The 26,513-nt window shown below is 42.3% G+C and overlaps 1 protein-coding gene across 9 annotated transcripts in view; it reads left to right on the plus strand.

Moving 5' to 3' along the window:
- Nucleotides 1-26,513, plus strand: part of NTRK2 (neurotrophic receptor tyrosine kinase 2) — a 322,840-nt gene that overhangs the window by 133,215 nt on the left and 163,112 nt on the right. The gene's annotated exons all lie outside the window — the stretch shown is intronic.

Below are 26,513 nucleotides of genomic sequence, written 5' to 3' on the forward strand. Positions count from 1 at the left end.
CTGAGCTGAGAACAGGTTTCATTGTCCATTTGAAGGTCATGTAATAATTTGAGGCGGTAGGCACTGGACATAGACTATTCATTCAGGTTTGAATCCTAGCTATACTCATAAGCTAAATGACCTTAGAAAAGTTATTTCACCACTCCATTCCTCAGTTTCCTCACTTGCAAAATGAGATGGTGATAACAGTAATAGTGCCTTCCCACTGGACTCATATGGGAGTCAAGTGAGATGGTCCAGGTAAAACTCTTAATCATTGTCTGGCAAGTGCCGGGGGGAGGCGTGGTGGGGGCAGCCCTCGGTTTCTCAGTTTCGCTGATAAAATACTTTGAAGGATTTGGGCTTGCACTGTGCTTGGGTGGGTCTCAGTAAATGCCTGTGAATCACACATAGATTCACTGGCATGTGTTGGTTATATGGCGATTATGTGAACATGACTAATGGAAGGGAATGAAATGAAAGGGAATTTCACGCACTGGGTCATTCTTATTGTGTCCATGCTGTGAAGGCCATTTGGAGCTTTCCCAGGAGTTGTCATAATTTTTAGAGCCTCCTTTCTGCCCAGGTGATTCCCATGCATTGATTCTACTCAGATTTGATTTTGATAAAATAATAGGATATGATTTGTTTGGGCATATATTGTAATCATCCATGAGTTCGAATGGTGCTGTGTATTTTGAGGAGTCGGGAAAAACAATAGCTTTGACAGTCATATCCAAAATATGGTCTGCTTCTTTTGTTCTCACTTTATTAATTTAGAAGTTTTGATCATTTGAATGGAGTCTGTATTCACTTTAACTTTTGAATTATCCATTTGAAAATCTTTGGTTAAGAATATAAATAACAAATAAATTGGTTGAGAGATTGCTTGAAAGAAAAGGCTTGTTTCAAGTTCCCTCAAGCCTTAGAAACAAGTGTTTACAGGCAATGAGTTACAAATAACTGGATTTTTCTTTTCTACTTCCTGAGGTAGTTTCTCGTAAAAGCTCTAGCAGGCAAAACGTGATTAGCTTATTCGGAGCTACTTCACGTTTGAAGTAATAAAAGGTCATTGCTTTAAAATATTTTGTAATGTGGGCTTTTGTTGTTGTTATTGTTAAGTCATTTTAAATGAGCAGCATCCAAGTTTTACCAGCACTTCATTTCAGGTACTTAGACTCTTGTTACCACCTTTTCTAACACATTTTGGAGTGAGCTCTGCCACTGGAACTAAAAGGTATAGTAATAATGTGTATTGATTTCTCACTGTGTACCAAGCACATGTTATGTTTTAAATGTTAAAACATATGTTAAGGTGTTAACTCATTCCCTGCAACTCTGTGTGACCAGTGATAATATTGCTTCCATTTTAAATGTTAGAAAGCTGAGAAGCAGAGTGATTGATGGAGGGCCTTGCTCCAGGTTACCTGGCTAATGAGTGGTAATACCAGGGTTTGAATTCAGGCAGCTGGCTTGAGTGCCGATGCATGGAACAACTACCCTACATGGGCTGGACCCTTAATTAAGCAGGGCTGGGACTGGGGTGAGGCCAGCAAGGTGCCTAGGACACACTCAGGGCCATGCAAGTGCCCAGCGGTCACTCTTACCAACCCTAGCAGCTGAGCAGAGATTCTTGTTGCAAAGCAGAATTGTAAGGTGAACTTCAGTCATTGGGAAGGTGCACGCTGTCCCAGGGAGCTCCCAGTTGATTGTGCTGCTAACCCACCCCTACAGATCTTGACTTGCAGGTACAGGGCCAGGTAGTGAAATTGGCACATGCTTTCAACATTTTATGTCATGAAACAAGAAGTTTCATCAAGTGTCTTTTCAGCGGTAATTAATTAATGAAAACCCAGGGAATGTTTGCTTTGCTCGTTGTAACTGAAGATGGGTGTGTTGTTTTTGATTGTTCTAAAGTGAATTTTCTTGTCGCTCTTGAACTTGAGTACTTTCTGTTCATTTGGGGCAGTCCTGGCTCTCTGATGAGTGATGGCGAGGGAAACCACCTTGATGGGGATGGGGAGGGAAAGGCATGGTGGGAAGTTATGTATGTTTGAGGCCACATCCTGTCACTTGCGTGAAGAGGATCCAGTCACTGGAACAAGGTGGCAGAAAATGCCTGCTTGACCTGTTCCTTGCCTCTGAAATACAATGAGACAGAGAGCATCTAAGCAGCTCAGTCACATCTAAGCAGCTCAGTCACGTCGTCGCTCCTGTCCCTGAATGTCCCGTCTGGCAGCCAGTGACTTAAAAAGACTGCCAAGGGCACATGCTAATTTTCCAGTCATTTGGTCAAGTCTCATCTCACACACCACACGACCCTTAGGGCCTGTGTTTACTGAATTAAAATCTCTGCCTTACCAAAAGCTAACGAACAATAAGATTTTCCCCTCCCTCTCTTTTTTCAAAATTTTTATTCTGTTTCCCAGGAGGCAAGGAGAAATCTCTTTTGTGTCTATTCACTACCTTCTATTTCTTTTTAATAATTCTCATTATACAATAATTACTCTCGTTGAATCACTAAGTAAAAATGTAGGCTATGTCTGTTTGCTTTAAGGATTAGAATTCAGCTTCAGGTAAGTTCATGCAATTTCACTAAAGACCCTTGAGCCTTGAGGAGTGGTAGTAAGAGTTGCCAGCACTGTTTTACCTTTTGGGGGAGTTCTAGGTTTTAAATGAACTAAGCCATACATAGCCTGTCAGGGTGCTTCAGGCTTTGCAAAGTCTCCTTTCTTGACAGATTTTTCTCTCTGCATTTACTTCAGCTTCTGGAGTTGGGGGAGACTGACTACCTCTCAATTGTCCTCCTTCTCTAAACATTGGGGGATTTCATGCCATGTTTTACTTTGGTCCTTGTAGTGCACTGGCTTCTCAGTGCATTTAAACAGCGGGGTGACTAGCAGGTCTCCAGTGGAGGAGAGAGGTCAAGATGTGTCTGCCCTGTATCACGAGTTTAGGCTTATCTCACACAGGGCTCATCTCTCCATGTCTGCAATCCTTCAAGATGGGCTCCATCTTTTCTCCTTTTCTCCACCTGTCCCCTCAACACTTGAGGTGGGAAATTCTTCCCACTGTGGTCAGTCGCCAGCGCCTCATCATTTCTTGTTTGTCCCTTTAACCTGGCCATACCTCTGTACATTGTCCCTACATCTTGCAATTTAAACCATTTGGGGGGGGTGTTCTTTTTCCTTGACATGACCCTAACTGAGACATGTACTAAATTCTTCAATACATTATCTTGTTTTATCTTACATTGAGTCTATTCAAAATTCAGTAGATATGTATTAAGTGTCAATTACAGGTCAGACAGGGAGCCAAGCATTGGGAAATACCACAATAAGCAAAACAGGTGCCATCTTTGGCCTCATGGGCTATAGTCTGATGGTAATATCTGTAATGTTGATGCTATTATTATCTGCACTTTACACATGAGAAAACAAAGGCTTAGAAAGTTAAGCAACTTCCTTAAGGTCGCACAAATCAGATCTGCCCGCTTATAAAACCTATGCTCTTGTCCAGCTTCTCCGAGATCAGTGCTTTCCTTTGCCTTCTGGGGGACCCTCTGTCTGTGAGCCCTGAGACAGCCATCAGACCTCTGCACTTCATCTCGGTGCCGCAAATTCCACTTGACTCAGTTTATAAACTGGTGAAAAGTATCCCTCCCTTGTTACCTATTTTCTGTTTCTCTTTTGTCTTTTAAAAAATTATTTTCTCTAGTTCTTTTTCCCAACAGAAAAAATATACTTTATCCTTTCTTTATTTTTTACACATTACAAAATTTAAATTAGTTGGATAGTATATGTGCATGAGAGAGAGATTGTGTGTGTGTGTGTGTGTGTCTGTGTGTGTGTGTGTGTGTGTCTGTGTTTAAGAGAGAGAGGGAGAGAGACAGAGGCACCAGCAAGGAAAGACATAATTCTAAGCAATCACACACACACACACACACATACACGGAACATTGCATACTTTAAGCCCTGTTTGATTAAATGGGAATTTAATCCCAGTACATATACAAGCTGTGGCATTATCGCCTCCCCAGTGCTCACTGTGCTTTAATGTTCCCAACTTCTTTGAAAAACTTTCCATATCGTATTTTTTGCTTCTTGTTTTTACTTCTTTATGAAAAGAAAGAAGTTTTGCTGAGAAGAAATGATTACAAATCCCAAAAGGTTGGTGTTCTGTTTTGAGCTCCAAGATGTAAGAATTGAGTGGATTTCAAACTTGGCAAAATTTCTGACTTGGCAAGTGCTTCCATCCTTATTTATGACAGCTTGGAAACTTCCATTTTCCAGGGCTTATAAACGATGCTGCTGGTTTTGTCTCCCTTTTCTATTTTCCTGTGAGTTATGAAATTACCAGCCTGAAGGCTTTCTTTTAACATTAAGTCTCTTAGCAGAGTAAGGGTGTGTGTGTGTGTGTGTGTGTGTGTGTGTGTGTGTGTGTGTGTGTGTGTTCTTTATTTTCTTGGTTGTGAGTTATAGTTTACATATTTCACACAAGCAGTGTACTTCTCTTTTTCTGCCTTTCCACAAAATGACAACCGGACACATTGACGCTTGGGGTGTTGGGAATGAGAACTGTGTGGTCTCTGTCGTGGTCACATGGGACTTCTTGGTTGCCAGTCCACTAAGGGAGTGTACATCTCATCCTCCAATGGCGATTTAACAGTTGGGACTCCAGAGCCAGTCAGGCACCATAGAACATCTCAGAGTTTTTCCTTGAGTTATGAATAGGTCATGTTTTAGGGGATCTCCATGTCCATTATTTTTAGTGGAAAATTGTCAAAATAAAGGAACTCTGAGAAATTATTGCCTCCTTCTTCTCCCTCCTCGCCCTCCTCCTCCTTCTTTTTCTTTCTCTTCTTCTCTTAACTCCATACCCAATTTCTTAAAGTCCACTCATTTTGACTTCTCTTCATAAGTGTTTTCTTCCTTGGATTCGTGTAACCACACAGAAGTTGGGAGCCTGCAATTATCGGGCAGAATAGGCAGATTTTGCTGAATACAGGCAGTAGGAATCTTCAAATGCAGAACATGTCCTCTGAGAAGCAGATGCCAAGATGGGATTAAAGCTGCAAGGATTTAAATCAGGAGAAACTTGTGTGAAAGGAAATGGAGAAGGAGCCAGAGAAGGTTGTGAAAATGTAATGCAGGTATGACCTTGGTAAATGACAGAGAGGGAAGGCTAGGTTAAGCATCCTAGACCATTCACTCTCAGGAATTATGGGCAAGGCCGTTGGGGAGTCTTTGAGCCAAAGTTGACCATCAGAGAAGTTTCTTGTCTCCCAAGATGGGTCTGCCTTAGTCCTACCACTCTCAGTCCTTTGGTGCTAGCGTGGTCCGTAGGGAGCACGGACTCAGGGCAAATGAGGGGATGATTTCAGAGCACAGATGGGTTTCAGGGTGTAGCTGAGGCCCTTGTTCAATTATGCTGCCTGAAGGTGAAGTCTGCAATGTGCTCTCAGAAAATAGGAACTATCTTATTTGACCTCCGCTTAACCGATGTACTGGATAACAACTGTTCCAATCTCTCTGTACTACATACTGACCCATCCAGCAGTGACCTGAACATTCCTGGCTGGATGGCTGGGTTCCAGTGCTCAAGGGAACCTCTGTTTCTTTAAATGACCTACTACCGGTTACCTTGGTTTAAAAGGCTTCAACTATAATCATTGTTAAAAAAAAAAAAAAAAAGTACACAGGCCAGGCAAGTCAACATTTTGAAATGTTTAAAATGTCATTTTTGAGCTGTAGCCATCCTTTTATTTATGGCAACATAAAACAACATCTGAAACTAAGACCTCTTTTTGTTTTTCTCGCCTGCATCCTAAAACCACAAGTGATTTTATTTCATTTCATTATGTGTTCCCTGTCAAACAAATTTCCTATCATGGCAGCGCTCGTCATTGATTCATCTTCTTTCAGAAGAGTGTTTATGGAAGTGTACATCGGTGCCTTGCCAGGCATGAGGAGAGAGCTGGAGTGGAGCAGTGATACAGCCTCTTGCGCAGTTATTCACCCCTGCTCTCCAGCAGCCCTCGAGCTGAATTGTTTTCAAAAAAAAAAATGAAGCCTTATTTGGCTTCGACAGACTGTACTGAGTACTTTCTATGTGCTAGACCATAGGTTGCCAACTCTGGTGACTACAGATGTCAATGAGTAGGGGGGTTGCTGGGGACTGGCCCCCAGACCCCCTCACCCCACTGTTGTTATGCAGGAGTGCCAGCTCAGAGTAACTGGATCTTTTGATTTTTCCAGACAAGGGGAGATCTGGATTTTTGTGTAACTTTTCCCTGTTTTTAAATGTTGGCAAGGCCCTTCACATTTTTTAAAGTCTGTGAGCCAAACAAAACATGTCTTTTTGCCAAATTTTGCCTGTTGTGACCCTCGTACTAGATACTCTGCTCGCTGCTTTAAGATACAATTCCTCCAGCATGGACTCGAGCAGAGGCTGGTCTTGGGGGCGGCGGGGGGGTGGGGCTTCCTGGAAGCAGACACTGAGATGAGGATTCATGCGTGAGTGATTTACTAAGGGTGTGCCCCAGGGCAGCCTGTGTGTGTGAGGGGGACAGTGAGGGAAGGGAAGGGACAGTGAGGGACAGTGAGGTTAGGGGGACAGGGACAGGGTGCTGACAGGAGAATGATTTCAGACATAGTCTACTGAAGGGGGAACTCCAGAGTGGAAGTTGCCATCCAGAGATCTGAGTGTTGGGCTTTCATATTTGTCCACCCGCTCATCACTGGCTGAGGGTCCCAATAGGCAAAAGTGGCTCCAATAGCTCAAGGGCAGTCCTTCAGGAAAGAGACACAGGTGCTGGCTGCGACACAGGCTGGGCGTACAACCGTAGCAACAGTGGACGCGGGGGACCCCAGCACGGCCCACCTCCAGAGAGCTGTGACTTCCCCAAGCCCACAACTAATAAGAACCACAGGTCAAGTCAATATCTGAACCCTGGTGTTTTGACTCCAGTCCAGTCCAGTGCTTCTTGACACTCTTTCCAGCTGCTTCTTAATGAGATCAGTGTGTGAATTCAGATTATCTTAGACGCTGACTATTTGATATGTTGGTCCCAGACTCTTAGATGGTCTCTTCTAGAATTGCATGGAGAGAGGACTGTCTGGCTCTTCAGAGAAGACAAGGGCAGGTCAGTGAGAGGTAGGAAGGTGCTCTGGAACCGGCAACATTCTAGACAGCCCTGTGTGGGTTCACAAGAGTCTGCAGGGGCTCCCAGCTCTAAATTCTCCTCACTAAGTTTGGTGATTTCATGTCTGATGTGCAGGCAGTGTTTGGGGTGCTCTGTTCCCAAATGCTGAGTTCTGGGCCTATGAGAAACACTCTCCTGATGCTGGTGAGGTGCACCTTTCTGGGGCATAGGCCAGTGGTTTACACATTCTGCACGATTCAAACCTAGAGTGGACTATTTCCTTTGGAGAGTTTGAGACTACTCATCTATTTAATTTAAAGATACACCTCTAAACTCCAACCAGTTCCTGTTGAAGGAAGTCCATCAGAGGCAGGGGAAGAAGGCAGAAGCTGCAACACTATCTGCTAACCAGACATCTCAGGAGTTTGAGGGTCATGGAGGCAAGAACAGATCAGATGTTTTTAAACTGAGTCCGCCATGTCTGCCCACCCAGCCCTCCGCCTGTGCCCTCTGCTGTAGTAAATGTTTCGCTCATCCTTCCAAACCTCCATGTTAGACAGGACAGCTTTGCCCTCACCTCTTCAGTACCATGTCTTATTCAAACCATGTCTTACTCCCCGATATCTTTCAAATCTGCCCCAGTGTCTCCAGTCCCATCACCTCTGCCTTCAGGCCCTCCATATTTGACAGGGACAGACTGCTCTTCTCACTCCTCACCATGCTTCCATCTGAGTCCAGCAATTTCCTCCCAAATGCAGGCTTGAGTTAGTCAGTCTTACACTCACTCACATACCTCTGGCAACTTGCACTGCTAAGTAGATCAAGTCCGAGCTCCTCAAAATGGCACTCAAACTCCAGAATATTCTCCCTCCAGTCTGACTTTTCAGCAGTGGCTTCCTCACCCACCACTTCTGCTCCTCTTCCCCACCTAGCTTGACCTTCTTCCTCCTATCATCTTGTACATTCATCTGTCAGAGTCCTGGCACCTACTGATTAGGAGACCTTGGAGTTGGCTCTTAGCTCTCCAAGTACCAGATTTCTTCTCAGGAAAATGAGGGTGGCAAATAACTACTGTCGTGTGGGAGACCCTGCTCGCTGCACCATTTGTCGTGCGGGGCGGCCCGTGGGGTCTCTGGTCCCGCTCCCCAAATAAGAGCATAGGACATGGTGAGGCCAAAAAGGAACACCCATGGAGCCATACCTAGGGGAGTCATACCACTATAGTCTCACTGGAGGCTGGATCCACACAATCTGCAACCTGCTGTCTGCTTCTCTGCCTGCCAACCCACCGATTGACCGACCAATGCAGCCACGGCAATTATATCAGTGGCTAATTGGCTAACTGGTTACAGCTGACGACCAACTACTACCCGAGTCAGCACCTTTCACGTGAGGCCGAGAGCCTGGAAACTGCTCTCTGGGACTCTTTCCCCACACTACTTTGTGAGGTGACTGGGAGAATTAAATGGAAAAAGTATGGCAAGGCAGTAGGACAGCATGTGACATGTTGTAGGTGCTCAATAGATGATAACATCGTTGTGATGATTATTATTGCTCTTATCCCTTTTCACGGTCCAGCTCAATTCCTGCCTTCCTCCTAGAAGCTTCCCAAAAACTGCCCACACAGAAATGACACCTTCTTTCTTATACTTTGTATTATACTTTGATCATCTAGCCAGGAGAGCCAGGGTCCTCTATTGCTGCATTAAATCGAATTATTCCAAAGCACCAGACCACGTGCCATTCCTGTAAGAGATACTCACCGTACTTTCAAAGAAGCAAATGAAGTATATATAATACTCAGTTGAGTTCACTTTTGTTGTGATGTGAGAATGTTTTTGGATAAAGCTGTGTAGGACCTCAAACTGAAAGGCTTGATCAGAAATAGGGAACCTCTGAGGTGGGGAAGATCAGTCAAGTTTTAGGAGCCTGACTGCAGCCTGTTCTTCCCTATGAACAGTATAGGCTAAGTTTTGGGGGGAAATTATTTGGTACGTGGACCAGGAATATTTTGATGGATTAGTTTCCTAGGGCTGCTGTAACAAATTCCCACAAACTGACCGGCATAAAACAATAGAAATTTATTCTCTCACAGTTGTGGAGGCCAGAAGTGTGAAACTGAGGTGTTGACAGCGTTGGTTCCTTCTGGAGGATCTGAGGGAACATGTGTTCCATGCCTCTCCTAGCTTCTGGTGGCTTCTGGCCATTCTTGGCATTCCTTGGCTTGTAGACAGACATGTCACTACAGTCTTTGCTTGCCTTCACATCACTTTTCTCTCTCTGGGTCTGTGTGTCCTCTTTGCCTCATAAGAAAAATTGTCATTGGATTTAGGCCCCCTCTAAATCCAGGATGATTTTTATCTTGAGATCCTTAATTACATACATCTGCAAAGACTTTTTCTCCAAATAAGATCACCTTCACTCCTTCCAGAGGTTAGAATTGGACACATCTTTTCTGGAGGCCATTAGTGAACCCATTACACTTGAGAAGAGAATAGAGTTGATCTGAGAGGTTGATAGCATAATGGAATGCACATGGTGTAGGTTCAGCAGCTCTAAGTTCAAATCCCTGTTTGGCCCATGCTGTGGACTTATTCCTTAGCCACTCTTAGTCTCAGTTTCCCTTTCTATAAAATTGGAATAAGAATTAAGAATGTATCTGGCACACAGCAGAGTCACAACATAGTTATTGTCTAATATTGATTCCCGTTACCCATTTATTCATTTAATAAAAATTTAAATCTCAGGAATCTCAGAGACATATCACATAGCCCATTAGTCATATTAACACTTGGAAGAGGTTCAGTGCTTGTTGAATGAATAGACAAGTGCTCAGATCTGAAGCCTATTAGAAGTAGTTGCTCTATTCAAGCACCGAAGAGGCTTTAGCAGGTATATGTGTTCCTCGGTTTTAGAAAGTTTGCTTTCTGCCACTTCACTTTTACAATAGACCTAAATTATTAACAGTATCTGTTTTCACTAACTGAAAGAAATCTGAACAGGATTTTTGCTTCCATGACAAAAGGCGTAAAGTGAAAATAGGGTTCACATTTGTGTTTGTTTTGCAGAGAGCAGTTACAGAGGCAGCATACATCCTGAGCACTGACAGTGCCACTGCTTTTACTATATGTTAGTGTTATTTTAGGTTTTCTGTATTATTTGGTATGATTTGGCAGGTTATTTTGGGGGGAATGCTCAAAAATGTGTTCCATGTAAATTAATGGTAATTATTTCTTTGCTTTATTCTATTTTGGTTTACAAGAGGAGTCATAGGAACACTACTTTCAGATAGCGGGGGAAACCTCTACTTTTATATAGCTTTGTGCCTGCAGGATGAACTATGATGTCCAACCTGTAAAGGAAGCTCAGTTTTCGGACTATGGATAAAAACCTTTAAAGAACATTATTGCATTGTCATTTCACTTCAAAGGCCTGCATATGTGGCCATTAGAGTGGGTTCTATGAGAAATTCATGTCACGAGGCTACAGGGTGTCCCAACCAAAGGAAAGCTTACAGCTCCAAGCAAAGCGGAAACCTCGAATGCGTGTAGGGGCCAGGCAGTGTGGGTGGTGGACTTCCCCAGTGAGTGTAGCTTTATTTAAAGAGGCAGCTGCTGCTCATTCACTCATTCAACCATTTATAGATTACCTTTTGCATACTGTTCTCAGTGCTGAGGCCACAGGGTGGGACAAGGCAAAGCTCTCGTCCTCATGCAGCTTCTGTTCTGTGAACCCAGCTCCAGTCGCCATATTGGAATCTAGGCCTATTGCTGCCAAATCATCTTCTTTTTAAAGCCAGAATTTTATGTGCAGTCTCCTGATTTTTAAATGTTGGCTGATACTACATTTTTAAAAGAACACTGGATAGGCCAGCCAGGACTTATGTCTTGATTCCATTTGGCTTGTAAGCTGCCAATTTGTGACCCTCAGAGTAGAATGTCATAACCTTTACCTTGAGAAGCATTTTCCAATGTCTGATTTTAAGCTAATTCTCATTATTTCCCGACCTCATTGGAAGTTGCTAATGGTCACGCTTATTGTTTGTATCCTCCTGGGTTGACTGATTCTTCGTTGCTCCTCCCTGTATTTTCAGATGAGCTAACTTCCATCTATCATCGTTTCCCCTCTAGTTCCATCTCCAAATCTTTGATTACTTTTTCATGTTCTCTCAAGCTTCCAAAAGACTCAAGCACTGTCATCTGGTTCTCAGCATTTTTTTTGCTTGACGGTCAGAATCTAGCCCAAACTCTTAACTAACTGCTTATGGATTAGTGTGCTTTTAAGCCTCCTTTCTGAGTTTGCCATCCAATTTTCACAGCCGTTGAGTTGCACTGACTCCCAACCTTAGGTGTGATATTAATTTCTCTCAGAGGGACATGGGTTTAATAGATATTTTTTAATTAACATTCTGCAAAATTGGAGCTGTCATGCTTTATGGCAGACTGATACAAATGTCTATAATTATATTTTTGGTACTACATCTTGGGAATCGTCTAGAAATGTTTGTTTTAACCCCTTCCTAAAACGTTCTGATTAATGGGCTGGCCTCTTTATGCACACCTCTAACAGACCCAGTTGCCATGACAACGCAGAACATCATTTGTCAAACAGCTATAACTTCATTCTATGTTGAAGCTAAAAATTTATCTTTCAGGATTTATTCTTATGACAGGGAAATTTTGCATTTCCTTGGATCTGCCTTTTCTACCTAATTCTGCTTGTCGTTAGGGAGATCCAGGGTGCAGGAGAAGATTTCCTAGAGAATAAGACAAACCTCCCACCTTCTGCTCCACTTCTCCAAACAGATGAATTCTCTCCTCCATTCCAAAGAGAATTCAAATGGACTCAGTAATACCAAAAGTAGAATTATCCCTCTCGTGCCTCTAACTCAGTATGATTTTTGTTTCTTTTTAAAAAATTGGAATGAATTTTTTTATTCTTTTTTGTTGTTGTTGTTGTTAGTAAAATTCAAAGGAAGGGAAGAAAGAAAATGTCAATCCCTTTTACAAGCTGAAGAAGAGTGAGATATTTAGTTATTGCATTTACTGGTGTGATCTATGGTTCAGGGATTGCAATCTCAATGGCTATCAGAGAGGCCAGGCAAATACATAAATTAGTGCAGTAGACTCCTGAGGACATTGCATGTCCTTTCCAAAGGGGATCACTTTGTCGCTGCCAACAGAATGTGGACCATTTTGTAGGATCATCTGTTTAATTTTATTTTTTTAAGGGAAGCCAGAAATCTGTATTTTTATATCAAATTTTCTGATTTTAAAAAGTGGGCAGATCATGTGTAGGTTTTTTAAAACAATGTTATCGTTAAATAAAGCACATGTGAGGGCATGTTCACTCCATGATCTCCAAGACATGATTTCTGCCCTACGCCGTGCTACCCAACAGTTTAAAATGCCTTTGTTTCCTCTACATTGAACAACTAAAGCAGTTTTGCTCTCAAGTCTTCTTGGGATCTGATGTATTAAATATGATTTATTAAATAGTCTCTTTCTGTTGGCCTCACTCTAGGTGATATTCTGCACGCTTGCATGTTGGGTAGCCGTTGGGGTCTGGACCGAATGTAAGAGGGAGCTGTTGATGGAAGGTTCACTTCAAAGACCCACACACACTCCTCTCTGACAGTCCAAGATAGATGGCGGGGTCCCCCAGATGCCTCTGGGGTTGTTCACAGATTTATGATGCTCTCTTTTTGCCTTTGATGGATATGGCAGTTTAATCCTCTTCACTAAGCTCCATATTTTTCTTTTGTATTGGGAACTCCTGGATGACCATTGCCTTTCCACAAGAAATAGCAAGGATTTCTTTTTTCCTCACTGAATGTGAGTGTGTTTTGTTTCTCCTCTATCAATGGGAGAAAACACTAGTAATTCTTGCAAATATGCCATCAAAAACATCTGGGAGCAAAGCTGCTCTGTAGCTGTCACTGCTACAGAATAAGAGTGGTTTAAGGGACACCACCTGGTGGTAGACACTCATTCCCAACCCCATTTCCAGTTAGATTTAAGACATTACGTGGTTCATGTAGGATTATGCTGGATATGGAAACACACAGTTGCTCTGGCAATAGGAGCAGGTTAGGAGATGCGTCGTGCCATTCAGACCCATTGTCATCTGGTCTTTTCCAGATTTCCCAACACCCTCCTGTGCTGCCTTTCATACTTTCCAGGCTCAAGCCTTACCAAGAGTCCCTGCCAATTTCCAGTTAAATTCATGCTCTGTGTATAGTGTCCTATGCCTGGAAGGTTATATACCACCTCATCTCATCTAAACACAGGCAGGGTTTTATGGAGTCTTTATGACTATTATTAGCTCTGCCCATCTGTTGAACCTTCTGGGACTCCAAGAGCCCACTGATTACAGGTAACAAGACGGATAACGGTAACATTTTATACAAACCGTAAATCATATGCAGGTTCAGCTTCATGGGAATGGACCTGTGCCTTCACACAGGGCATCCTGTAGAAGGTTCCTTGGTTTAAAGATCTGCAGTTAACATTTTGAAATTCTTAATAGTTTATGAACAAAGGGTCTGCATTCATTTAGCACTGGACACTGCAAATTATGTAGTTGGTTCAGCTCATACTATAAAACACAGGCAAAATAGACTAAAAGCAGTAGCTTACTTGCCCAGGCAATAATTAACATTCCTTGTAGTGGGTATGGCCTTAGTCTTCTGTCTTGATAAGTGGTGCTCCTTTGGCAGGGAAAACCCATAACAACTGCTTATGCATTCCTTCCCACTCTTCCAGGCATGCCTGCCTTAAGAAAGACCAACAATTTAATCCCAGGCATTTTATCTGGGAGCTTGAATTCACCTACATATCTTTTCAAGTGTAGCTATCTTATAGGGTGGCATTTGGTAGCTGTCACCATTCATCAGTCAGCAATTATTGAGTACTTGGCCCTGTTCAAGTCACCTTTCCTCGCCGGCCCCATCATCATTATCAATCATCACAGTATATGTATTCAGCGTTCATCTGTGAAAGATCCTGCACTGCAAGAGGGGAGAGTGCTGAGCTATTTTCTGCTGGTGAAACTAGGCTGACTCTGAAAGGCAGCCATTGCTGCCTTTGGAACAGTGAACTTCTCCACAACAAAGAAGGGTGTGTCCATCAGTTTTTCTGGCATTTGCACTATGACACTCAGGCAGAGATAACAATAAACCTACAAAAATCCAAAGATGACACATTGGGTTGGCTGAAAATTAAAGATGCCTCTTTGTAATAGTCAGGTTGTAAAACTCCAAGAGCGTTGCCCCGTGAATCAGGGATGAAGATAACTATGAGGGCAATGCCAGGTAGGGCTGACCCCAGGAAGCCAGCTGAGGGGCAGTATTCTGAAATTGTGTAGGAGGGAGTACTTTGAAAAATAAAATGTGTGACATTAATGTAGGCATTGTTCTTCTTCTTGATGGCTTCTAGAGCTTGCTTGAGGCAGTTTCGGCGTCTCCCCCTACAATGCCAGCAAATCCTAATCTCATTGAAACTCAAAACAAATGACAAGATGAAACAGCTCCAAAAACATAAGGAGGCCCTCATGGTTGAAGCGTAAGACAGGATTGATAGCTCGTGCCTTGTTCCAAGGCAGAATGCTGGATCGCATTGCATCTTCGGGCTGGCTATCTTTGAGCAGAAACCTCAGAGAAACAGCTCCTTACCATTTGAGCAAAAGCTCTTTGCCAAAACGTTTTGACTCAGGCTTATGATGAAAGTAAAACCATTAAAATATGCTGACATATTTTGAACATTGTTTAAAAAAAACCCCACTATTTTTCGTATATTTAAGGCCAAATACATTGATAGGCGGCAGAAAATCGTCTCTAGATATACAGCAATGCAAATCAAGGCCAGTCCTTCCTGTGGTCTGCCCTACCCATTTGCCCCACAATTGGTTAGAAAATGGTGGCTAGGTTGATTTTGATGCTTTTATCTGTGGGAAGTAGCCTGCAGGGAACTGGAATATCTTAGATCGAGGAAGATTCTCTCAGATTGAATTAATTGGAGTGAAATGATTCTCAAGAACCCACCTGGGAGCATGTGAGTTCCTGTAGGAGACAATGTGATGGGCAAGAAAAGTCAGTGTCTTCAAGGGACTTGCATTCTAATAGAACAAATTGATTACGCCATTAGATTACACTAGAAAGTAATGTGCTTCTTTTCTAACGTAAGCTAATATGAGCATAGATTATACAGGACTATACTTGTTCTTTTTTTTTTTTAATCTAAAACCTCTGGAACCAGATGCTTTGGATTGGGTGTTTTTGATTTTAGAAATACAATAAGGTTCCTATAGTGAATACTGCTAGCTACCACCTCCAGTGGGACTTGGGGAGAGCTCTTTGTAGTTACATTCAGTGATATTTCTGTAGTGAAACTGAAGAGTAGCCACACTAACGGGAATAAGTCAAGTCTGCAGCTAACCTCACTGCAGTTCATGTCCAGCGTTAGTGCCCAGTGAGTTTAAGTTTGGGTTTTGGGAATGTCTCAGATTTCAGAAGTGCAGATAATGGTTTGGGATCCTGCAGAGATTATATAGTACAATATAATCTTAAATAATTATGGAATATACTATAAGAGACGTTCCATGAGAGCCGTGTTATTTTCCAAATACTCAAAATGGCACAGAGTAAGCATTTGATAAATACTTGTTAAATAAATAAAAGTAATAGTAAGAAATGTCATTTTATTGTCTATTCCATGTGAGGCATAGAGAGCGTCACACCAGTGCTGCTAAGTATTGTTGCTACTGTTATTCTTTTATTATTATTATTAGTTTCAGGTGTACAGAACTATGTAATAGTTAGACATTTATACCCCTCAAAAAGTGATAACCCCCTTCCCCAATCTACTACCCCTCTGACATCGTATATAGCTGTTACAGTTCCACTGACTCTATTCCTTATGCTGTACTCCACTTCTTGTGACCATATATATATATATATATATATATACATATATATGTATATATATACATATATATATAATTATAGTTGACATTCATTATTCTTCAGCTTCAGGTGTATGGATGGACCAAGAGAACATTATGCTAAGTGAAATAAGTTAGACGGAGGAAGACAAATACCATATGATCTCACTTATATGTGGAATCTAAAGAATAGAATAAATGAACAAACTAATCAGAAACAGTCTCAGAGATGTAGAGGAAAACCTGAGGGGTGCTAGATGGGAGGGGGTGGGGATGCGGGAAAAGGTGAGGGGATTAGAGAGCACAGTCGGTAACCACAAGATGGCCTGACCACTGCAGTGCTACTGTTATTCTTAATTTAGAGATGAGGAAGGTGTTTCTGAGAGAAGTAAATGCCCTGCCCAAGGCTACCTGGGTAATAGGAGATAGAGCTGTGAGTCTAACTAGGAGGATGGCTAGGAGCACACTTCAGTGTCAGGCTGCCTGATTCTGCCACTCATGGGCTGTGTGAACTCAAACAAGTGGTTTGACTTCTGTGTCCCTAAATTTCCTCAAGCATCAAATGGGGATAACAATAAGATCTACCTTACAGGATTGTTGAGAGAGGCATGTAAAGTGCTTAGAAACTGTGCCTGGAAATTATAGGCCCTCAGTGAATGTTAATTAAATCTGGGGCGTTGGAGGGAGACTTTGTAGTGAGGAATTTTGTCTGATGCAATGGAGAGGGCTTCTAGACATAAAAATATAGAACTTCAGGTAACCTTTTATACAACCTAATAATAAATGAATAACCCCTTGCTACCCTGATAAACTAAAAGTCCAGAGAGTGACCAAGCCTAAGTTACAAAAGAAAATCTGGTTATCTCCATTTAATTGACAAGATTAAATAACTTATAAAAATTACTAGACTAAGAAGAGAAGGATACCTCCTTTGTATGATAAAGATACTATATCCTATAGTAACATACTTAATGGTTAAATTTCAAAAGTTTTCCCATTAAAATTTGAAGCAACGCAAGAATGCATATATCATCACTCTGATTTTATCATGTTCTGGAAGTTCTCTCTGATGTAATAAGACATGAAATAGGTATAAGAGGTTTACCTAAGGGAAAGTGGAAGATACATTTATAGATATTGAGTACTTAGAAAATGGTGGAGAGCCAAAATCCAAAGCCAGTAATGAACTGAAAGTTTCTATAATCTGACCAGATACCAAACAGATTATTCAGGAACTGTCTCTTATGTTAGCAATAATGTTAGATAAAATAATGGTTGGGAAAAAAAAAAAAAGCATTTTTCAGAACAACAACTACAGTAGATCCAGAAGAAAACAGGGACAGAGATGGTAAAGGAGTTATATGTACAGAGTTGGTACTCTCCACATAATTTATAACAGAAAAAAAAGAAGAAAAAATAAACCCTGTGCTTTTTGATGCTTGATAATACCAGAATGATTAATTGAATGATGATAAAGTTCCAAAGATAACAAAATAAAGTATATGCTGACAATGTAATGTTAAGTAAAAATTTTAGAATATTAATCTATACTCAGCATGTATTCTATATGTATTATGACTCCAAACTGATTTTTCATATAGAAAAAAATGAGATAAAAGCATCAGAATATTAATAATTCTGGGACATGAGATTATAAATGATCACTGTTTTCTTTTTTATACTTTTTTCAAATTTTTTACAAAAAGGAAGCACATGTTGTATCATGCAAGAAGTTATTTAAAAACTTTTCAGGAAAAAAAATAACAGAGAGTGAATTTACCTACCTAGTATTAGTTTTCTTCCTATAATGTATATTATTTTACGAACTTTTATTGCTGATATATAATTTAAAGTAAGATAAATAATGGCTTGTTACCCAAAGTAGACAGTTCTAGTCTTTAAAATATTGAATAGCACTATTTACCTCCTGTTTTACTCATTAAAAATAATTGAAATTATGCAAAGGAAACTTAATTATTTTTTTCGTAATGTCCTGCTATAAGACTTTGATTCAATTTCTGGAACAGAGGAAATGCCAAGATGTACAAGAAGGCCCTGGAAAGTGAAACATCCATTTCATTAACTCCTTGAAAAATAAATTACCTCACTTCCCTTATTACTGTAGTAATTAACCCACATTCATACTGATTCTAACCATTGCTATTTATTATTTATTACTCTCCATTTGTGGTTTGGTGGTCAACCTAATGGGGATCTTTGTCGGACCATTTTTGTGTGTGAAACAGTGAGCTAGTTCTCATCTGCTCTTATAATAACTTCTTACCAGAAGAGTCAAACTCTGCTTTTCAAAACCCTAAAACAATATAGGCCACAGGTGAGCACACATTTTAATTCGACTTTTCATTGGCCTCTATTGTATCTTACCCACTTTGGTAAGTTTGTCATATTGATGGATTTATATCAGACCCCCAGTTCTTTGTACAAAGCTTAGCACATAACAGTTGTTCACTAAATGTTTGTGGACTGGGTGGAAATGAGAATAAACCTGGGTCTTCAACTTGTTGGCCCCCACAGTCCCTTTCTCTATGAAATGCTTACCCCAGCAGGGTCTCAGCGCATTATGACCCTGCTCTGAAGGCACACCCCTGCTCTGGGGTTCCCTCACGCTCCATAAAGATCCAGAGCAGCGGCCATTTCCTTCCTTTGGTCAATACTAAATATTTATGGAGTGCCTGCTCCGTGCCCTGCTCTGTGCCGAATTTGGCCGAGGCTTAGATTTTTTGATACAAAGCAGATTTCAGAGCTTCTAGCAGACGCAGAGCAAGCTGCGCATTCTTCAGGCCAGGCCCCAGCTTGCCTGTGGGCTTTCTCCGCTTTGCTGCCCAGGAGTTATGCTGCTGCTTTCCCCTAATCCCTGCAAACTGGCAGTGTGTGAGGAAGTGGCCCCACATCAAGTGTGTCTGCAAAATGCACACAGATTGCTGCTCTCTATTAGAGGTATGGGTGAAGGACTCGGGAAGTTCTGAAACTGCAGGGTTTGGGGTTCTTGGTTATGTTTTCTCAGGCTGTACTTTCAGAAATAAATCTGTTATTAAGTGGTGCTGTTTTGTTGCCAGTGTCCCTCTCTCTCTCCCTCCCTCCCTTCTTCCCTTCCTTCCTTCCCTTTTCTTCTTAAAGACCCTAGAAATAAAATAAGATCTCTTTATTGATTATTCCCACTGATGAGGGAAAATGACCAGCCTGTTATTACTACTTTTGGTCCTCTGTGAGAAACATGCCCTCTGTCCTGCTGCGGTCACACTCTCATGGGGACATTTTCTTGAACTGTCATTAGCAGCTTCTCCGTAATCTCAAGAATTCCACTCTTCCATCCTGTTTTGAGCTAGCTCTTTGCTACCCTTACGTCAACAGTCCTTGACCTTCCCAGACCACAAACCTTAACCTCTCCTTCCTCCCTCTCTTCTCTCTCTCTCTCTCTCTCTCTCTCTCTCTCTCCTCTCTCGTCTCTCTCTCTCTCTCTCTCTCTCCCTCCTCTCTCTCTCCCCTAGTTACTCCCTCTCTCTCCCTCCCCTTCCCTCCTTTTCCCCCAATCCTCCCCTTCTTTTTCTCACCTCCAGCTCATATCCTTAACTTATTCTAGCTTTGATTCCATGTTCACTGGCCATAATCCCCTTCCTTCCCCACCCCCGCACTCTCAGCATCCTTGCCGTCTCTTGGCAAAACAATCACCCTTATAATTCCAGCACTCCCCAGCCCAGGCCACAAAGCACCCCCTCTGTAGTGATGTGCTGGTGCTCTCGCTCTCCCTCTCTCCTAGAGAAAGTTTCCATACCTTCCTCTCTCCACATCCCTCCACCTCCTCTTCCCCTTAATACACTCTTAGCTCCAGACCTTGCTTTATTGCCCCGAAAAAATAAACACCTTCAGAAGAGAGCGCCACAGGCCTCACCCTCCTGTTCCCTGTGCCATGGCTTTGCCGCTCCAGCCCCCGACACACGCTGTTTCCCCAGGGCAGCTCCCAACCTGCGCACTGGATTCTACCCCTTTTACCTCATGAAGCACGTCACCCCAGCAGTGGTCCCCTCTTTCCCTGCAACACCACGTTCTGTTTTGCCTGCATCATTCTCATCAGCTTACGAATATATTGTCATTCCTCACTGGTGAAAAGCAAACTCCTCCCGACCTCACACCCCTGCACCCATCCACCCTCTTAGCCTCCTGCAGGGATCTCCCGGAAAGAGCTGTCTTCCTCTCTGGACTCCACTCTCCCTCTTTCTCTTTAGTTTCCTCTAATTGGGCTTTCACTCCAAATGTAGCACCAGAAGGTCCCCTGTCAAGGTCACCATTGTTAATTCCCACGGTCACTCTCAGTTCTTACCCTCCTTGGCCTGTCAGCAGCACCTGGCACAGCTTCTTGTATCTTCTTCTGACCCTTTCTTCACTGGACTCCAGGATACCAAATCCTCTTGTTTTCCTCCCACCTCCAAGGTCGCTTCTTTGGTCTCCCCATGGGAACTAGTGCAGAGCCCCAGGGTGCCGTGTCTGAGCCTCTCTCCTCTCTAGCTGCACACACCTTTGTGAGCACTTTATCCAGTTTTATGGCTTTGAATCTATCTGAATGCTGGATTTGCCTCAATCTCATCCCTGGCAGAGACCTCTTTCTGAACTCCAGGCTTCTTTGGTTGACCATCTGCTCAGCAGCTCCACCTGAATGCCTGACTGGCATCTCACACTAAGCATGTCAGAACAGAGCCCCGGGCTGTCCCCCAAGATGTGATCCTCCCAGGGTCTTACCCAGCTGAATAAATGGACACTCAGACCAAAATCTGTGTCCTCATGACTCCTCTCTTCACTCACACCCCTTGTCCAACCCCTTATCAGTTTTGCCCTCAAAATATATCTAGAATCCAACTGCTTTGCTCCCCCCCCACCTCGCCACACACACACACACACACACACACACACAGCTGCTAACCTGCTCCATGCTTCCTTGCTCTCTCCTTTATTATCTGCCCCCACTAGGCCTCCTTGCTGTTCAGAGCCCACTCTGGGGACACTCTTTCCCCTCTGCCTTTGTGTTTGTGTCCCCTTTTTCTAGAATGCTCTCCTCATCTCCTTCAGGTCCTTGCTCAAATGTCACCTCCTCACGAGAGGTCTTCTCAACCATTTATTCAATCGCAGTCCTCACTCCTACTGGATCGCCCCCTCCCCGCTTCCCTGTCTTATCTCTCTTAAAAGCCCTAGTCACTCACGCACATGCGACACATTTCCTTGTTGTTGCTCATTTGTTTCTCCCACAAAATGTAAGCTGCACTGATGCAGGAGTTTTTGTCTATTTTGTTCACTTGTCTGAGCATAGTTCATCATCATAAATATTTGTTGAATGAATGAGTGAAAGAATGAGTGTCCCAGATTACATCTGGGGGACAGCAAGGCCCAGGGTTATGTGCTGAGAATAATTCCACTGAAAGTGAAAATCTTAGTGGCCCAGATATTTCTATATGTTCAGGTACATTGCATCTCCTATATAAAACATTGAAGCAATAGGCAGGATTGTTCATCCTTTTCCCCAGAAACGTGATGACACAACCAATGTGGGTGCCTCTGCAATCCCTCCTAGTCTGTTTCATTTCCAGCCACCCTCACATGCCACGGCAGCTCTTATGCACAGTCCAGGACTGGCTAAGCTGAGTCTGAATGATGTGCGTGCAATGGGGTGCAACACGATTCCCTGGGAAGAGGCCCTTGGCCTCTTCAATCAACAGCTGGGGCCTCTTAGCCCATCCCTCTCCTGATTCAAGCCTTGCCCTTCTGCAAGTCATTCTCCTCGTCACTACCACGGTTATCTTCATAAAACATAAGTGTACATTATCAGAGGGTAAGCACTGTTTCTAAGTGGTCATCCTGAAGGGGAGGCATCCTGAGTAGTAAAGTTTAAATAGGAAAAACTGGGAGAGGATTGGCACTGGCAAAGACATAGCATCGAAACACAAAGACGAGTCCCAGCCCAATATGAACACAGAGCTCACTACTTCAGGTGCTAGGGGATAAGATGAGAGAAAGAGACTGGAAGAGTCTGGAAAGGAAGTTGAGGCCAAGACCTAGCTAAGAAGTCGGTGATGTGGAGTCCTCAGTTGATTTTAAGTAGAGATGGGGGAAGAAGAGGATCTGAGAGGCATTTTAGAAAGTTCTTTCCAGCTGCAGCATGAACACTGGACCAAAGGAGGGCAAGAGGAAGGTAGGGAGCTACAGTAGGCCAAGACAGCAGTTGTTGTGGGAGCTGCAGAGGCCGAGGCCAGAGCAGTGGTCATTGCCTTTTCAGCTAGCATTAGTCCAGCCATAGGTGATTCACTATTTTGGAAAAAGCAATGGACTCTATGTTTACAAGCATAGCATAGACTTCTCCAACGATCAGAACAAGTCAGAAATTTTTGGTAAAGGGGATAAAATGAGGGAGCAGACAACAGACCTCTTAAAATTCTTCTCTCATTATGTTTTTTGATGTTTCTGGTAACTTGCTTAAGTCCTCTTCTTTTTCGGCCTGTTGTCTAGAAACACCTGACATTTCTGAAGGGGAACTGAGAAGAATCATTACTGTTAGAAGCTACCGTGTTTCCCCCAAAATAAGACCTAGTGGAAAATAAGCCCTAGCCTGATTTTTCAGGATGACATCCCCCGAACATAAGCCCTAATGCATCTTCTGGAGCACACGTTAATATAAGACCCAGTCTTATTTTGGGGGAAACACGGTATAAGATTTTACAGAATGTGAGGGGTGTGCTGCTATTTGTTTCTGCCTGGTGCAGAGAGGGAAGCCTTCCTAAAAGTGGTTCTTATCATTTCTTGGCTTGAAGAACCCCAAGGAGGACTAACAACTACTAATGCGAGAGAGGGTGTCTCATTTCATACAAGTCTCAACTCAATTGCTAGACTTTACCCTTGCTAATTTACAAGTTGGAGAATGCTTAATTATGTAGAACCAAGCTTCCAAGCTTAAGGATTCTTAAGTTAACAGTAATTCAGTGGGTTGGGTTAACATTTAAGCCTGCCATGGCCTCTTGCTCTTTGAAAGTACATTTTCTCGTGTTATAATAATTTTTAAAATGATCTGAGAAATAGTCCCTCATGGACAGACCTCATATCTTTCTCTCTGTCTGATCGATAGAATCCAGTTTTTCCAAGCAAAAGCTGTATTTTCTAAATCATTTAAAAAGAAACAAGTGGAAATTTAATTTTAAGCCAAACACTTTTTTCTTTTCCAGTCAGTTTATTCTTCGTGCTTCTTTATTTTCCCCACCAGCATCTTTCACTTTAGTGTTTTAAGAAAGGAGTGTTTTATTGCCCAAGTCTTCACAACATGGAGGCCTATGAGCAGTTATAAAGAGTGGGCTTAGATGATATATATTAAACATGATAAATCATTTCCCAGCTTTCCATAACATTTTATTTTCTCTGGATCCTTACCTCCACTGACTCATGTACCTGGGCTGATTAATGCCTCATCTCCCCTGTTACATTTTAACCCATGGCCTACGTTTCATTTGACTGCCAATACTGATAGCCAATCAATTAATCATGCAGCCACACAACCCTTACCACGCAGGCTGCTGCCAGCACAAAACTACGCATCGAAAAGCGGGCAATTCTGAGCTTCCATTCATCTGGTACCCTCAAGACTCACATCAGGTTCTGCAATTGGAGCTGCACATGTTCATTTCTTCATCGGCATGGGCTGGGAAAATGAGAGAAGGCTAATTAACGTATTCAAGGGATCCTACTGAATCAGCAAGCCCCTTAAAGTCACCACAGACGCAAACAGGCAGCTGCAGCTTGTTGGGATTCAAAACAACAACAAAAGAGCTAGTTAAATATTTGAATAGCTAGAGTATATGTCTATTCATTCCCATGGAAATTGTTAAAATAGGCTGTCCTCCCATCTCCAGAGGAGTCAAAGTCATTGAAATCCCAAAGCCTTTCATCCTGTCAAACGTGCCTTGAAGAACAGAACATTTATATCTCCATAACAGGCCAACTCCACATTAGTGGTAATAAAATTTGAGTGCATGGAAGGACTCCAGAATGTGGTATCCATTCGTTCCAGCCTCTGGTGATGCAGGACTGATTTACTGACAAGTAGACTGCTGTTGCCCCATCTCTATATTAGTTTGGCATCTTATAGTTGTAAATGTCTTTAACAATAAATATACCATCAGGGAGGAACTACCAGTTTCTGGTTATGGCTTGATCCAAGGCTCAAACACTGAGATTGGAATCCATCTTTTGTCTCTCTTCCATTGGACTGGCTCAACTGGACACAAACTTTTCTCTCATGGTTGCAGCAAGGATGACTTTCATCCACTGTGGATGCTACATCCTTCCAGAAACCTGTCCAGCGGGCAAAAGAACATCACTTACATCAACCTTTGTACACACATTCTAAGCTTGGTTTTGATCTGACTCTCTTTAGTCACATGACGATTCTTGAAGCAACCACTGTGGGCAGGGAATGGAATTATGCTTTATTTTTTTAATGCCTGAGCCTTTGGTTCCATTTTGAATCACATTGGCTGTCTAGGGTTGGGTGGATAACCAAATAAAATCATTACCAGTTGAGGAGAAGGAAGTAGATAAGGCTGCTGATACAACAACAACCATAACAACAACAATAAAACAAACAAACAAACAAACAAATAAACAAACTTGAATAGTCTGCTCAGGCCACCATAACAAAATATCACAGACTGGGTGGTTTAAACAACAGACATTTATTTTCTCACAGTTCTGGAGCCTAGAAGTCCAAGATCAAGGTGCACCCAAGGTTCTTAGTGAGGGTGCTCTTCCTGGTTTGCAAACGGCATCTTTTCACTGTGTCCTCACATGTCCTTTTCTCTGTGGCTTACAGGGAGAGAGAGAAAGCTCTGGTGTGTTTTCTTATAAGGCCACCAGCCCTTTAAGATTAAGGTTCCACCCTGGTGATCTGGTAATTAAAGTTTTAATTACCACCTGAAAGGCTCAAACACAGCCACATTGGGGATTAGGATTTCAACATATGAATTTTGGGGATACACAATTCAGTCCAGAACACCAAAATGGTAATCCCCAGCTACACGTCTTTAATTAATTCTGTAGGTGACCTTTCATTGATCGGGAGTCAGCTGTTTTTATGGTCTGAGACTAAACGTGTTTAGGTAGCTTCTACCATACATTGTGAAGAACACCCAGCCATGCATTCAGTCATGTTGCGTCTATGTAATGACCATGAATTTAGGGGCCAAGAAGGTTCCTGGAGATAGACATTTAGTTATGGTTCTAGAACTGTGAAAAAAAATGAGAATCACTAGACAACAGACTTTGTGCATTTTGGGAACTCATCTTTTGGAAATACCGTTAGTGAAAAGTTATGAAGTCCACAGAAAAGGCAGAGGCTATGGAGTCAGACCCCCTGTTATTTTCAATAATGGTGATGTGGCCCAGCTTCATCCCCGCATATCCCATCAAACCTGGCTCCCAATGATATTTGACTATTAAAAATAAAAATTTCCCCTCAAATAATGAATATTTACATAGTTGGTGGACTTTACTACATTAATTAAAGATAATTCCCTAAGAGGAGCTCTGAAAATGTGCTATATCTTTGAAACAAAGGCATGGCTTTCTAAGGGGTTGCTTGCCAGGTCACATCTCTGATTTCTCAGTCTAAGTTATGATGAGTTTTTAAAAACTTGTACATTTATTGTTAACATTTATTCATTATATATTTATGAACACATCTGCATATGCTTTAAAGGGTACATATGGGGGCATGTAATCTCTTAACCATACATATTGGAGTCTTTTTATAAAACAAAAGCCACACATTTTTTATAAATAAGACTGCCTTTTAATAAGGCACACTTGGAACTTCACTATTATGTCAGTCAGACTAGGCTAGTTATGTTGCAGAAACAAATAACCCTTAAAACAGAAAAGATTATGTTTCCTCTGCATGTACAACACAGCCTGGCAGGGGGGCTTTCTTCATCTTAGCCTCTCAGCAACCCAGAACTTTATGATACTACAATCCGAATGTGAAGCTTCATGGTTCACTGTGGCAGGATGAAAAAGAAGTGGAAAAGGCAGTACTGACCATTAAATCTTCTGCCTAGGAGTGATGCATGTCACTTCTGCTCCTTTTACATTGGCAAAAGCATGCGATATGGATTGGTGGTGGTAACGGTGGGTGGGGTGGGGTGGATTCCAATCCTCCGCTAGGCCAGGGATGAGAGGTGAGCCATGCAGTGTTTAGCACAACCATAAACCCATGTTATACCAAATTTGGCTCTTTATTGAAGAAGGCAAAGGTGAAAAGTTGAAATTCATTTATTTATTTATTCAATATATCTTTATTGAGCACCTAAAATGCACCAGGCCCTATGCTCAGTGCTGAAAGTACAATGGGGAGACCAGATAGAAACATTCATTGCTCATAAACAACTTGAGGGGAGGTTAC

Source organism: Rhinolophus ferrumequinum, chromosome 12 (assembly GCF_004115265.2).
Source record: "Rhinolophus ferrumequinum isolate MPI-CBG mRhiFer1 chromosome 12, mRhiFer1_v1.p, whole genome shotgun sequence".
NCBI lineage: Eukaryota > Metazoa > Chordata > Mammalia > Chiroptera > Rhinolophidae > Rhinolophus > Rhinolophus ferrumequinum.